Source organism: Gracilinanus agilis, chromosome 5, assembly GCF_016433145.1.
Source record: "Gracilinanus agilis isolate LMUSP501 chromosome 5, AgileGrace, whole genome shotgun sequence".
NCBI classification, from domain to species: domain Eukaryota; kingdom Metazoa; phylum Chordata; class Mammalia; order Didelphimorphia; family Didelphidae; genus Gracilinanus; species Gracilinanus agilis.
In genome coordinates this window covers 9662841-9672724 of record NC_058134.1, presented here as the reverse complement: position 1 = coordinate 9672724, position 9884 = coordinate 9662841, and positions in this window count along the sequence as shown.

Genomic DNA, 9884 nt, shown 5'->3' with positions numbered 1-9884 from the left:
AGGTGATGACGAGACCCAGTGAGACCTTGGGCCAAAACACTGCAGCTACCTTACCTTTAGTAGGCTTCCTAATTTCCTTCCAGTAAATATTCACTTTTTAAAATTAAAATTTAAAAATTAAGTTTTATCAAAACTATAATAATAAATATAAATAAAATCCCTCAAATTTGTTAAGAAATGATTTGCAGTAAAAATAATTAATTTTTACTCTATCATGACTTTTTCAGGCTCTTTTTCCTTTCAGACCCTTCAATTCACTTTCTTCCCTCTAGAAATATTCTATTATTATAGGTATGTATAGTCAGGCAAAACAGATCAACAAATTTTCCAAGTATGCTTCTCTGTAGGGGGAGAAAGATGTTTTATTCTCAATCTGCTTTAGATCTCTGAAGTCCTTTAGAGTTGTTGCCCCTTGCATTATTGTAGTTGTTGCTTCCATTTTCTTCTGGTTCTGCTGACTTTGCTCTGTGTAATTTCATGTAAGTCTCTCCATATTTATCAATTTTTCATTCTTTTATGGCATAATTAAATTTTATTATACTCATATATCACAGGTTGTTTAGCCATTTCCCATTTGATCGAACCCCTCATTTTCATCAATCTTGGCCACTGACATTCATCAAACATTCTTGCACTGGGCTCTCTGACCATCATGGATAGTCCAGTCCTATTGGCTAGAGACCCAGCAGAAGTGTCTGAACTCCACTTTTCCATTAGATGTTCCAGTGGACACATCCAGGAGGATTTTTAGCCTGGAGAGAAGAAGACTTACATGTGAGAGTGGGGAAGAAAGTTCATTGTAGCTGTCTTCAAGGATCTGGCTCACTACCATGGCTTAGTGGGGGAACCCTAGAGGGTAGAAGTCACAGCAGAGGAGGAAACTTGGAGAGAAACTGGCATAGACTGGATTTTAGGGGAAAAAAACCTTAAAAATAAGCACTATCCTCTAATGGAGTGGGGGGCTTTCTGGGGACTGGAGTGTGTTCTCCCCTCATGAGAAATCTTAAATCAAAGTTTGGATTGACACTAGTTGAGTAGGTCCTCTGCTTGTGTGGGCTTGACTAGATGTTCTAACGTTATGGTTCTACAAGTCTGAAATTCATTCTTTGGTCAAAGGTCATGATTGGGCTTCAAAGGGGTTAGCTGTCCTTAATCATTGTTCCTTGTTCTGCTTGACTCAGGTCAAAGAAATTTCAAAAGAAAGCCTTTTTCTCTGCTTAGACCCTTAGAGAAATTCAGCACTGCTCTTTAGTGTGATCCAATCTTGTTGGAAAACCCATTTATGTCGTGTCCTATAAGCATGTGCCAAAGTGATGTTCCCATCACATAGGTCTTACCACCTCACTCCTCTGCCCAATAAACTCCAATTTTGCCTCTGAATCTAGGACTGATCAAATACAAACTCCTCATTGTAGCATTTAAAGCCATTGATAGCTTGTTTCCAGCTTTCCTTTTTAGATAGTCTACTTTATTCCCATTCTTTCGCTCTTGGTGATGTTAAACTGACCTTGCTGTTTCTCACGTACTGCATTCTGTGTTCCATCTCAGCTTCTCTGCCCAGGGTATAGCCGATGGCTGGGTTGCAGGCTTTCTTCCTCCTTTACTTCTTAGAATTCCTGCTTTCCTTTAAGACCCAACTCAGGCTTTACCTGAGACAATTCCTGATTCCTCCACTTCCATCCCTTTATTTATTTTATGCTGTGCCCATCCTGGTTCTTCCTTCCCTCAATAACTTGTATTTAATTTGTATACGAAGGCTCGCAGGACCTCTTATTTCCTTAATTTAATGCCATGTCCTTGGGAGTAGGGACTCTTTTAAGTTTTTGGCTTTCCAATGTATGACTGCAATACTTTTTGCGGGGTTGAGAGGGTCTAGCCCTATGACTTCTGGTTTAAGCAAATCCTGGTGAAACTACTCCCTCACCCAATGCTATGTAACTTGTAGTTAATTTTTTTTCAAAGTTAATCTTAATTTTTATTTTCATTTCTAAATTTTCTCCCTCTCTCCTGACCTTCCTCCTACCCATTGAAAAAGCAATAGATTAGCCATGTTATGAAAAATAAAAGGCGGCAAGAAAGATAAATTGGAAAAAATTTGCTTTAGTCCGCTCTCAATTTTTTGATTATGAGTCCTTTGGAATTGTTTCAGGTCATTTTATCAATCAAAGTAGCTAATTCTTTTGCTGTAGATTATTATTATAGTATTGACATCACTGTATACACTGTTGTTCTGGTTCTATTTACGTCACTTTTTATCAATTCACATAAGTCTTTCCAGGTTTTTCTGAAACCATCCCCTTTGCCATTTCTTTTAGCACAATAGTATTCCATCACAATCATACCCCACAATTTGTTCAGCCTTTCCCTAATTAATTTCTAATTCTTTGCCACCCTGAAAAGAGCTGCTCTAAATATTTTTGTACAAACAAGTCCTTTCCCTTTCATTTCTTTGGAATATAGATCTAGTAGTGGTATTACTGGGTCAAAGGGTATGCACAGTATTATAGCTCTTCGAGTATAATTCTAAAATGTCCTCTAGAAGGGTTGTACTAGTTTAAAACTACCAAAAGTGCAACAGTGTCCCAATTATCCCACATCTCCAAGATTTATTTTCCTTTTCTATCATGTTATCCAATCTGATAGGTGTGAGGTGGTACTTCAGACTTGGTTTTTAAAATATTTTTTCCTTCAATTACATGAAAAAACCTTTTTAAATCTTTTTTTAGTTAGCCAAATTCTCTCCTCCCTGACGACTCCTGTCTCCCTGAGCAGTCTGATATAGATTTTATATATGTAATAGCATAAAATATCTTTCCATAAAAAATATATATCTTTCCTTATTAGTCATTTTGTGAAAGAGAACTTGAACAAATGAAAGAAAAGTGAAGAAATAAAGTGAACTATGATATGTCTCGATCTGCACTCAAACTCCATCAGTTCTTTCTTGGAAGTAGATGGCATATCTCATTATGAGTCCTTGAGGATTTTCTGGAATCATTTTATTGCTGAGAATAGCTGAGTCATTCATAAATGTTCATCCTAGAATATTGCCGTTACTGTGTGATCAATTGTTTTAATTTGCATTTTTCTAATCAATGGTGATTTAGAACACCTTTTCATGCCACTATTGATAGTTTTAAATTCTTCAGAAAACTGCCTGTTTGTATCCTTTGACCATTTATCAATTGGGGAATGGCCCCGGTTTTTATGAATTTGACTCAGTTCCTTACATTTGAGAAATCAGATCTTTGTCAGGAAAACTAGCTGTACTTTTTTCCCTCCCCCCCCCCCCTTCTTCCTTTCTTTTAAGTTTTGGCTGCATTGGTTCTATTTGTGCAAACCCTCTTTTATTTAATGTAATCAAAATGATCCATTTTACATCTGTGATTTCTCTCTCTCTTCTCTGGTCATAAACTCTTCCTTTCTCTGTACATCTGACAGGTAATTTTTAATATGCTTATGATATCACCCTTTGTGTCTAAATCTTGTCTATAACTTATGGTCTCATAGGTGTCTCTGGGACACCCAGAAGTTGCCCAGGTGATTCTGAGGCTTCCGGACCTTACTCCAGGACTTGCTTTCTATATCCTGGGCCTCGCTGCCTAGCACATGGTAGGCATTAGTAGCAAGTGTTTGCTGGTTCATTGGTCCAGCCTGGCTTCTGAGATGCCAGACCAGCTTTTAGCTTGGCCCTGGTTTGTCACATGCCTACCTTGAATAAATAGTTCTCATTTTACATAGAGTAGTACAAAACCCTTTCTCCCCTGTTAACATGTCAGCACCTCAGAGAGATTGTGTTTTCCCATTTCTTATCTTAGTCCCTGGAATAGAGTAAGGACTTTAAAAGAAAAAAAAAAAGCCTATTGACTAACTGTACAGAATGGCATTGGACATAATTCTAAGCTTTAATGTGGTAAACTAAGTATTTTACCAAATTAAATAGGTTGATACTGAGTTGTCAGATGACTTCACTATGCTTTTTTTTTGTTTGTTTATTTTTTGTTTAAACCCTTAGCTTTTGTCTTATAATTGATACAAGTATTAGTTCTAAGGCAGAAGAGTGGTTAGGCCTAGGCAGTGGGGATGAAGTAACTTGCTCAGGATCACACAGCTAGGAAGTGTTCTTTCTGAGGTCAGATTTGAACCCATGACCTCCTCTCTCTAGGCCTGACTATCCACTGAGCTGCCTAGCTGACCCTGACTATCATTTTTTAGTGACAGGATGACCATAATTTCACTTGAGTATGATGTATCTAATAAATTATGCTCATAGTTTGATGTGATTTCATGATTGAAAATGGCATGTTTCTGTGTTTCCGTGTGCCATGATACCATGTTGTTGGCATGTGTTATTAGTGCATCATTTCTCAGCAGCAGTCACTAAAAACTTTTACTTGTGTTTGCTGTTCAGGTTGGTACTCTTCTTACACCTGATGGAAGGGTTTAGGAGTGATCAGGAGGAGCTTAGTGACAAGGCAGATAGACATTGAGAGGAAATGGAGCGTACAGGAAAATAAATCCAAGTAACCTTTGTCTATCACTAGCATGCTGGTCCTACACAAATAGCAATACCTCCTGGAGAATAAATAGAGTCCCAGTTGTGCCTAAGGCCTTAGAAGTTGGCTTTTTAAATATCTAAATCTCTAAGAGGAGATGTGGATGCAGTGAAGTTAGGCATCTGCTTCTGTGCCGTCACTGCCCTGTCATATTTCATCAGGCACCTGTAGGAGCTGGAGAGGACTTTTTAGTTGTAAAACTTACTTGTCTGCTAGAAAGAGTAAATTATTTTCAAAACTTTAAATTTGGGGGGCAAAGATATTTTGTTTTACCAATTACATGTAATAACTTTCCACATTAGTTTTCCAAGTTATAAGATCTAAATTGTCTCTCTTCCCTTTCTTCTCCCCTCTGGAGGTGGTAAACTGGATTACATGTATTATCATGCAAAATATCCTTTTCTATTGGTCATTGTTGTAAGAGAATACTCGTCTAGATCCTACCCTCCCACCCCACCAGAAAAAAACCCAGGTAAACTGAAATGAAGTGTTTTGATCTGCATCTGACTCCCGCAGTTTTTTCTATGGAGGTGGCTCAACTGGTCACATTCCTATCTTAAGGCTTTCAGAATTGTCCTGGATCCTTGCATAGCTGAGAGTAGCTGAGTCTTTATCATCCCATAGTATTGCTTTTACCTTGTACAATGTTCTCCCAGTTCTGCTCACTACACTGCATCAGTTCCAGCTCTTTCTGAAATTAGATCTTATTTTTGAAATTATTTTCTTTGTGTGTGTTTCCTTGAATGTGTTTAAAACACATTGTATGTAGTTCTTGTTCATCCAGATGATGCTCTTCTTCCATTGGTTTCTCTCCTGAATCTTGACAGCCTTTTCTGTGTTTTCCTTCAAAGAGATTTCTAGGTTTAGATTTCAGACTGAAAGCCTGGATTGAAAGGAAGAGCAAGGGAAGCCATAAGAAGACAACCATCTGGGGAAAATGTTTGGATTCAGAAATACCTGAAAGGGAAATTTTGGTAAATTGGCTCCCCCTCTCAAGTCAATCTGTTAGACCGGGAAAACTCTGCTGAAGCTCTCCCATTGCCTGTTTGGAGAGAAGCCACTGGACTGCACGTTTATAACTTGGAAAGTCCCGGGGTTCCTGGTCTCCCTGGGCATTATTTATTCTCTTGCCTATGTGAGAAAATTGAGTGTAAAGTGGCAAATCTTTTTTGATATCTGTCAGTTGGCCTATTGACTCGTTTTTGGCCTTGAGGGGACAGGAAGTGGTTGCTGGTACTTTTCCTGGCTTCCTTGCTTAATAGAACAGGGCAGTGAAGCAGCTCATTGAGAAGTGGAGCTGGGGAGGTTACCAGTGAAACCCACATTTTTTGGGGGGGGGGCCTGAGCTGAGATTTCTCAGGTGGGAGAGACTTTGGTGCTCCTCTGGGGTTTCCCTTCTTGTGCTGAGAAGTTGAGGACTACTTACTCGTCCGTGGTCCCCTAGCTCCTTGTAGGTGCCATGGAGGGCTGGCATTTCTCATCTCCTTGACTCAGGGTTGCTCCTACTGCCTTATGAATAGCACGTTTGGGGAATCTGACATGGAGGAGTTACCATAATCCAGATGGTCCCTCCTCCCTTTCTGGTATCAGTCATCATTGCTGTAAAATTTTGTCACACTCCAATGTTTGGGCAGTTTCCCCAAAGGGGCAGCGTTATTCTAACTAGAACCTGGCTTCACGACGGAAGCAATAATGTTGCACATTTCTGGTAGGGCTCTCGTGCCAGATCATCAAGCTTTTACTTAGTGCCTGCTGGGCATGAGGCATTGTGCCAGGTGCCGAGGGTACAGACAGAAGGAGACCCTGCCTTCCAGGAGCCGCTTTACTCTTTGGGAGGAAAATACAGAAGTAAAAGAGAGAACTGCGTCTGGATGGACACATTCCTAACAGTGAATTCTAAGTGGAGAGCAGAGGTCGAGTCAAAGGACTAGTGCAGGCCACAGAATGGGTTCCCTTGGACCCAGCGGAAACATAGGGACCGATAGTGTTGTCGCTGGACTTGGGGGAGGCGGTGAGCTCTTACTCTCCACTGGACAAAAGCAGGGCTGGCTCTCAGGCCCTAAGGAAGAAGAGGAGAAATGGAGGCTGAAGGGGATGCACTTGTCCTTGCCCAGCCTCATTGGTCCAACTGATCAAAGGGGAGTGCAGCCGGCTGGAGCTCTTCCCTCCCCTCTGCTCTGGGCCAGCTCCTCCACCCCCCTTACCCAAGCCATGAGGAGGATGGAGAGGGTGGGAGGTACAGCTGGGCAAAAACTTCATCCAGCCAGGGGTCAGTGGAGGTAGGGTGTTCATTGGACCGTGTGGCCTCTTAGATGTCCCTTTGTCAAGGGACCGGGTCTAAAGCCCCAGCGGGGAGGGGGGCTGTGAGGGGTGACAAGAAATCTTGGAGAGGCTGGCCAGTGCGGTCAAGAGTAAAAGCACTTATTTAGTGCCCGCTGTGTGCAGGGTGAGCTGGGGGCTCGGAGTGGGCAGCGGTCCTGGGAGAGGCAGTCTTGAGGTGGGGCAGAGAGAGAGAGTAGGCTCGAGAGCCTGAGGCCTCTGTTAAGTGACAGGTGTTTGAGAAGAGAGCTGAGGAGCACCTACTGGGTGTAGGCGCCGTGCTAAGAATATAGAAGTATCTGATTTATGCCATTCTCCCCATTTTACAGTTCAAAGAAACTGAGGCAGGCAGGTTAAGTGACTTTCCCCAGGGTCACACAGTGCTGAGGCTGGGTTTGAACACTGGTCTTCCTGACTCTGGGCCCAGTGCCCCATTCCTACCTAGCTGCTTCTTATGATTGATAAACTTGTGGGAAGACATGGAGCCGAGCGGTGAAGGTTGGGCATGGCCGAGGCTGCCATCTGCATGGTGGAGAGAGGAAGACAGTGAGTCCCTACTTGGGTGAATTGGCAGGTTCTTTGGAGTGTTTGTGGAGGGGGGAGATCCTGCCCTGGGGCTTCATTCCACAAGTAGTCCAGGGCCAATGAGGACCTTGCAGGCTTTTGAGCAGGGCTGATGTTTCCTCCTAGTATATCTGGGAGGTTAATCCTGCTGCAGTATGGAGGGGCAGGCCTGGTCTTGGGCCTTGAGGCCTTGGGCTAGGGGAGAGGCTCACATTTGAGAAACACATAGGACAATTTTTAGTACCAATTGGTAGGGTTCAGGGTTTGGTTTTTTATTAAAATTCTTGTATTTTAGGGCTGAATGACCATCATAATAACTTTCATATTTTCTGCTCTTAATAACATTGAGGGTTTTTGTATTTTGTGAAAGTTTTTGTTAAGGGTTGAATACCATCGCAGTCATTAAAAATCTTTTTATAATATTAAAATCTACTTGAAAAGTCTGCTTACAAAGAGCTCCTTTAGTGATCCTTCTAGATTAGAAATGTGGGAGACATACTGTATCATTTCTGTTGTCCCCCCTTCCCAAAAGCTGGGAGGGAGCCGGATCTGTCTGGGAACATGCCAGTTGTGAGTTTCTCTTTTCTCTCCCCTCCTGCCCCCTTCCTTAGGCCCTACAACCAGTGGAATGGCATCTTGCCAGTTTAGCCCTGTTAGGAATCTTAGACAACTTGGAGTCAGTCCTTTGTCCTCATTTGTCAGGGAAGGGAATTGAGGCCTCAGGTTGATGAAGCCTCTCATCTTATTTTTTCTGAGTGGCTCCCGCGTGCCCCAGGATACTGGTGGTTCCGACCCACACAGTCTCTTCATCATTTCCGAGGCCTGATTTCTGGCATCAGAGCCCAGAGTTTGTTTTTCAGCTCTTTCTGCTTCTTGGTTGAAAGACACAAATCTGGCACTTTGTAGAACTTGAGACCTTGAGCATTAGACATTCCCTATCAGACAACCAATGACTTTGAATAGAAATGTTTAAAGGTCTTTTTTCAGTGTCATAATTATAGATCGCAAGAGCAGGTGAACAATAGGCATAGAAGTTGAATGAATAGTTGGTAATTTTTTAAAAATTCTTTTGTCAAACTGATAAAAACTAAACATCTGATAATCTGCTGTTGAAATGGGAACAGAATTCTAAAAAGCAAGCTACACTTGCATAATGATAGTAGTATATTGAGTTCACAGATAATTAAAACACAAGTTATCTTACTAAAGAAGTATCTTTACTTACTAAAGAAATACTAATCGATCTGTCTTAATTAAAGCTTTTGTAGTTTGATTTAGCTAAAAAAAAAAAAAGAATCAGACTCTTGATATGGTGCAGTTGGTAATCGACTTGTGACATCCTTAGCATTAGAATTAGGATTCGAATTGGACTTCACTTTTTTTGCCTGTCTCTGATGGCATGCCTGGGATTGATTTGATCTTTTCTACATACAACAGTGGTCAGCACTGCAGAGAAATCACGAAAGTGTTGGAATAAAGCTCAATGGATTTAGCAAACTGGAGTGACCTAGAAGAAAGTTCTTGTTAAGTAGTAGTGATGGAAACTGGTTGTCAAGGGGGCAAGTACGGTAAGAAGCATTTGGGTGAGACAATAAAAAAGGAGACAGCATAGTCCCTGGAATATATTACAGACCACCTGGATGGAAAGAGAAACTAGATTGCAAGCTTGGCATGCTGTGTCATGCTGAGGGGCAGCTCTAGTGGGCCAGACATCTGCCTACAACAGAATCGAATAGTAGGGACTTCCCTTAATGTTAATAATAAGTTCATCCTTTAAAAGGTGAAAGTGAGTAGGAAGACTAGCTGTTTTTCTGAGCCTGTTCTCATTAAACAGCTAATGCTAGCTTTTACTACTATGGCTACTATTATTAAGTTTGTTGAAAAGAATGCTGTTTTTATGGCAAAGAGGTACAGGATGAACATTCATGTTATTAGGTGAAATTGGAAATTATTTCATAGCTAGATCCAAGGAATATTAATAGCCCATTCTTGGCTCTGTTTTTAGCACTTTTTATAAGTGACTTGGATAAGAGCCTCGTTAGTATATGTAACCAAATTTGCAGATGACATAGCTGGAAATGATCCAGAGGCAGTGTGTGATGTAGTGGATAGAGTGCTGGTCTTGGAAAACTTAATATCTAATCTGTCTTTTGACAAAGTGTTTTTAATCTCAGTGAGACTCGCTTTCTTCATATATAATATGGGGTTACTCCTGGCAGTATGAGCCTTACAGGATTGGTGTAAGGTTAAATGAGATGATGTATTTAAAGCTCTTGGCCAACTTTGAAGTGCCACATAAAACCCAAAAATTTACCCTTTCTTCAGAAGTTTTTTGGGTCCTTGATGGCAGCTCTTAATCCTTCCCTGACAAAGTCCAGTCCAAACATGCCTAATTCTTTAGCCCATCCTCATCTGACTGATGGAAGGCCCTTTGTTTGCCTTCCT